The sequence below is a fragment of the Rhinolophus sinicus genome, linkage group LG06 (assembly GCF_036562045.2).
Source record: "Rhinolophus sinicus isolate RSC01 linkage group LG06, ASM3656204v1, whole genome shotgun sequence".
NCBI lineage: Eukaryota > Metazoa > Chordata > Mammalia > Chiroptera > Rhinolophidae > Rhinolophus > Rhinolophus sinicus.
The window spans coordinates 951,193-957,192 of NC_133756.1; the positions used below are offsets into that span (position 1 = coordinate 951,193).

The following is a 6,000-nucleotide window of genomic DNA, read 5'->3' on the forward strand; positions in this document are numbered from 1 at the left end:
CTGGTAGAAGTTGGCCAACACCTCCCCTTGCTCCAGTCAGCCTGGCTGACCCACTGGCGCCAGGAACCAGGCTAGATTTAACCCTGACCACCAGGCTCCATCTGGGCCTCTACAGTGACAACAAGAAAGAGCTTTCCTGGCATTTTCCCAGCCAGGAATCTGCACAGTTCTGATGGGCTGTCCCACTGCCAGCTCCTATTCCAGCACATTCAGTGTGGGCAGGGTGGGGAATATTCTGTGCGAGAGAACTCTGTGGCTAGAGCCCCTGACCTAGAATGAAGGGCTGGCTGACATATCATCAGTACTCAGGCAGTTAAAATACCTTTTAGGCAGCAAGAGATGCTACTAACAACATCAGCATGAATAATAATTAATGGCTAGCTTTTATCGAGTGCCAGTCATTGTATATATGCAGTACTTCATTTAAACTCACAATCAGCCCATCAGGTGAGTATTTACTATCCTCCTTTCCAGAGAAGGAAATTGAGGCTCAGAGAGTAAGCTGCTTCAGGTCACACAGCAGGTAAATACTGAGGACTCAACTGAAGGCAGTTTGATTCTACAGCCCAAGTTCTTTGCCACACTATTAATCCCATTTTACAGATGGGAAAACGGAAGGTCAGAGGGGTTAAGGAACTTCATTAAGGTCACAGAAAGAGTCAGCAATGGAAAGAATTTGAACCAGGGTTTGCCTGATGTTAAAGATACCATGTTTATCTGCTCCACTCTACTGCTCCTTAATGAACTAGGTCCCTTTGGGTGCCCACTCTCAGAGTCCCCTCCTGTGGCACGCAGGTCTCATCCTAGGTCAAAACACAACTTAACTCATATCTCTATTTATCCTTAGGAAAGTCAGTTCCTCTCTCTGAGCCCAGATCTACCAAGGGAAATATTCTATGACCGAGCTCACATTCCAATTTGAGAATTGCTTTGTCTGACGAGATTCGCCCATGGGAACTAGAAAGGCCATCATGCAAAATGGCAGGACATTTCCCAGGACCCAGAGGGCAAGGTCATACCCATCCCCTTTGGTACAAGATGCAGGGCCAGGGCCATTGGCTGTGGACATGCCACGGGACTGGTATCACCTGGCACAAAATGCCAGGTCACCTCCTAGCTTTTCATTTACCAGCGAGGAGACTGAGTCCGTGGCAGGTGATGGCAGTGGTGTGGTTGCCTTCTGACAGCATGCCCTTTTGGCCACCCCTCCAAGGCTTCTATGTCCTTCTCGACACCTCTGGGTTCTCATTTTGCAGCTGGGCACATCTTGGGACAGCTGTTCTCCCTGGCATCCAGGGCCACACCTGGCAGATGTGCCAGCAGGAGGCAGGAGGAATGCATGAATAGTCTTACTGGCCACGTGGGGGAGCAGCCTGGGCCAGGTTAGCACAGCTGGCTGTGCCGTGGAGCTGGGCTGGTGGCATGTCCCCTTCCCCTCCTCCTGCTCCCCCTCTTCCTCCTCCTCTACTGTGTCCCCCTCTTCTGCCTCTCCCCTTCCATTGTTCCTCGTCCTCCTCCTCGTTTTCTTTCTTGTCTCTATCCTCACGTTCTCAAACTCCCGCCTTCCCTCCTTTACACTTACCCCTTCCCTTGATAATGACCACAGTAAACATTTATTGAGCACTTACTGTATGATAAGCCCCAACTCAAGTGTTTTACATGCACCATCTTTTTAATCTTCACAACAGCCCTTGGAAAATCATCTCCCTTTTATAGGTCAGGAAAACATGCCTCAGAGAGGTCAAGGTTTGTAAGGCCCAGCTGACTTCTGAGCCCACACTTTCCTGACCCTTTGCTCCGCTGGGGTCAGTAGCACCTCATCACACGTGGGGCGAGAAGGCCAGAGGTGCTGCGATCCATTCCCTTTTGGCCTTGGATGGATTGTTGGGTGGATGCTTTCTTGGATTTTTCTTAAAACCCTAAGCTGATTTCATCTCCCCACCCTGGATTGCTCTGTTTTCTGTTCCTCCTAGTCCTTTCCTTCCTGGTGTGTGTATGAGCAACCCAGGGTTGGCTGAGGCGCCTCATGTTGGCTAAATCAGGAAAATGGAACCAGACCAGCACACGTGGGACCAAGCTTTACCTGGCCAAGTGCAGAGGACTTCCCCTAGTCCCCTGAGGATTCTGCGATCATTGTCACTTTAATCTGTGAATAACTAAGGGGCCTGAAGGTGGGTAAGAGAATGGAGTTTGGCAGACATAACTGGGTCACCTACTGGCCAGGGGATGTTGGCTAAGTTGCCTCAACTCTCTGAGTCTGTTTTCTTACCTTTAAAATGGAGACTAGACTCGCCTCAAGGGGTGATGGTGAGGTGAGGAGCCATTAAGATAGGGTATGTAGTGTGCCTGGCAGGCGGCAGTCCTCAGGCAATGTCCTTGTCCTGCTCTACCTTGTTTTGGGTCAAGGGAATTTACAGACACATACTCCCCTAGCCTGTGGAGGGCTCCCTGGAACTCATTTCCCAGGAATTGTTTGTTCTCCCAACTATTTTTGGTAGGATTTAGATAACAAAGTAATAGCCAACGTTTTTGCATGTGTCCTATGTGTGAATTGCTCACGTCATCTCATTTAGAGCATGTGGGTTCAGAGGACAAACCCTGGAGCCAGATGACTTGGGTTCAAATCCCAGCTCTACCACTTACTGGCTGTGTGACTGTGGGTAATTCACATAACCTTTCTGTGCTTCAGTTTTCCTCATCTGTAAAGGAGGTGTACAATAGTATCTATCTCCTAAGGCTGTGCTGAGGACTTAGGGGTGCATGGAAAGTACTGAGATCAGTGCCTAGACATGATAAGTGCTCCTTAAGTGTCAGCTATTATTATTTGATTTCCACAACAATCCCAGAAAGTGGATATTATAGTCCCTGTTTTACAAAAGAGGTAGCAGAGAGGTTAAGTCACTAGTCCAAGGTCACACAGCTAGTAAATGGCAGAGCCAAGATTTGAACCCAGGTCTGACTGATTACCAGGCCTAAGGGTTTCCCACTTAGCCATATATCTGGGAAGTAAGAGGATGGGGTTTATGGCCACCTCTGAGGCTCAGCCAGTCCCTTCCAACGCTGTGACCCAGATGAGCTCACCTCCCTACCTTCTTGCTTCCTCTTGTCTTAGCTGGAAACTAACCCTTTCCCACTCAGTCATTTATTTAAAAAAAAACTCCACTTTAACTCCAACGGAGTCCCTGGACCTTCCTGCTTCCAAACCTGCTCACTTTGCAGGGTTCCCAGGGCGTGGAGCCTACAAAGGCCCTGAATCAGTCTTGATCTCCCCTGGGCCTAGTATGAGAGGCTGGGGGTAGCCAGGAGAGCTTCCAGGGCACCCAGGAAGCCCCTACAACTCCCACTGTTCCCGGCAGGAGGCTCTGCTTCTCCAAGAGCTCTATTCTCCCACCCTCCCCACAGCCCCCATACTGAATGTGGCACGCAAGGCCCTTCTTCCTTAATGGCCGTTCTCCAACCCCATCAACTGGCAGTGCCCTCCCCAACCCCAGCTGGCTGCAAAGCTAGCCCATCGCGGCTCAGAGACACCGGGCTCCGTCATGCCTCTCAGCCTTTACTCACGTCACTCCATCTGCCTGAAATGCTCTCTCTCTTCTCTACCAGCAGAAACATTACTCATCCTGAAGGCCCATCCTCCTTCTATGATGAAGCCACCCCCAACCCTACCCCCACTCTTTCCCCCAAGGAGTCTTCAACTCTCTCTCCTTCTTGCTCCTAGAACAATTTCACACCTTTATTTCTGCATTTATCACAGCCTGACTTGTTTTCTATATAGAGTCTGTTGTGTGAGGGTGCATGGAATGTGAGGGTGCATGAAGACTCTGTAGGGGGGCCACTTCCCAGGCAAGGGCTGAGGGCAGGGGAGGCGCAGATCATAAGCCCCATCGGAGCCGGGAGTTCTGGGACCATCTGCTCCAGGACCTGGCTCAGGGTCAGACATTGTTCTTCTCATTTTAGAGATGGGACAATTGAGGTTCACGGAAGGAATGACTTTCCCGTGATCATTTGGCTCTTTGTGAGAGGACTATGGAAGCTGGGCTTCCAGCTCCTAATCTTGTGGGGTCCCCAAAGTCCCTGCTATAGGTCTGGGTGTGGCACACACTTCTTGGTCACCCATAGCCTCTGCACCGCCTTGCTGTCTTTATTAGCCAGCTATTGCCACAAGAACGCTGCATAACAAACCACTGCAAAATCCCAGTCGCATTGAACAGTAACACTTACATTTTGCTCACAAGCTGACAGGACAGCTCTGCTTCAGACTGTGTCGGTTCCGTGTGTCACGTAAGGGGCCGTGGCTGCCATGGCTCCCCGGTCAAGTTCATTGTCTGGCTATGGCAGGAATGCTAGAGGGCAAACAAAACCACATTATGTAGCTTAAGCCTTTTCTCTCATTATATCTGCGACCACGCCATTGGCCAGAGTAAGTCACCTGGCCAAGCCCAAAGTCAAGAGGTGACGAAGTAGACTCAGCTCCATGTAGCCATGGCAAGAGTTTGAACGATCAATAATTCAATCTTTAGTGCTGTGCTTATGCCTCTACCTTCCTTCTTACAGATTCGAATTGATAGCCAACCGTCCCCCAAAGCCACTAGACAGGCACCCCTAGCTTCCTTCCCTGCAGCCACTACCTGCAGAGCCTTTAGTTCACGCTCCACCTCCCCCATCAGAAACTTAGCCATACACATTACAGAATAACAACAGAGGAGAAATGTAAAGAGAGTACTCAGGCTCCAAGAGTTAAATGTAAAGGAAGAGTAAAGGGAAACATACCGTGTTTCCCCGAAAATAAGACCTGGCTGGACAATCAGCTCTAATGCATCTTTTGGAGCAAAAATTAATATAAAACCCAGTTTTATTTTACTATAAGACCGGGTCTTAAATATGATATAACATAACATAACATAACATAACATAACATAACATAACATACCATAACATAACATAACATAACACCAGGTCTTATATTCATTTTTGCTCCAAAAGACACATTAGAGCTGATTGTCTGCCTAGGTCTTAATTTCAGGGAAACATGGTAGTTGAACTCTGGAAGAGTGGCGAGTGCGGGAGACTTACCTTCACACTCACCTTCCAGCACCACCCATTGTCCCAAATCTGAGAGGTGAGCTTTATGGATCCCTCAAAATCTTGAGTCAAGTTCTCATAGGATCACTTATCTGTATAGCCTCAGAATCTCGATGTGGGGACCCTTTTTATTTTTGCCTTCTTTCATCTGCACACTATTCTTTTGATAGCAGCCCACCAATTTTCAATAGAGAACCACCATTCCCCTTCAGCCCATGTGGTTTGGGTGGGGAGAATGTACATGTAACCCAGGCCTAAGCCAATCAGAGCATCCCATCATCACCTGGGCTGCAGTGATTGGTTTAGGGGATAGACTCATGGCAAATCCAGGCCAATGAGAATTCGGTCCTGGACTTTTTGTCTAATTGCTGGGCCTGATCTGAAGAGTTAGAGGAAGCTAGGAAGAGACTATTTTTAACTCCAGGACTTAAAACAGAGAGGGTATAGAAAGGTTACCAGCAGCCATCCTGCTGCCATGTCAATTTCCAAGAATAAAGTGTGCCAACCTCACCATGAACGGGGACAGAGCGAGACTTGCCTTGAGCTTCTTGACTTTTTACTTTTCAGCTATGAGACCAGGTGGGACATGTTTTCTGTCACTTGCAACCGACAGTCTTGATTAAATACGAGGTCTGACAATTAATTTCGCGAACTCATCCTATAAAAAGTAGAATATACCTCATGGCTGAATATCACTATGGCCACCTTCGAAGTACTCCCCTTGGGAAGCTGTGCACTGATACCAGTGCCTAGTCCACCCTTCAAAGCAATTTTGGAACTCTTTTTCTGGAATGGCCATCAGAGCTGTCGTCATATTACCCTTGATGTCCTGAATGTCATCAAAATGTCTTCCTTTCAATATTTCCTTTATCTTTGGGTCAAGAAAGAAGTCATTGGGGGCCAGATCAGGTGAGTAGG

General features: G+C 48.4%; 1 protein-coding gene across 3 annotated transcripts in view; it reads right to left on the reverse strand.

Moving 5' to 3' along the window:
* DISP3 (dispatched RND transporter family member 3) overlaps positions 1–4,327 on the reverse strand; it is a 53,485-nt gene extending 49,158 nt beyond the window's left edge. For 2 of the 3 annotated variants that reach the window (XM_074334054.1, XM_074334053.1), the window contains exon 1: positions 4,222–4,327. The gene's annotated coding sequence lies outside the window, so the exon portion shown is untranslated. Of the gene's footprint in view, positions 1–3,561; positions 3,587–4,221 lie in introns of those variants that run through there. The other variant, XM_074334052.1, reaches the window with a different exon arrangement.
* Positions 4,328–6,000: the final 1,673 nt, after the last annotated feature.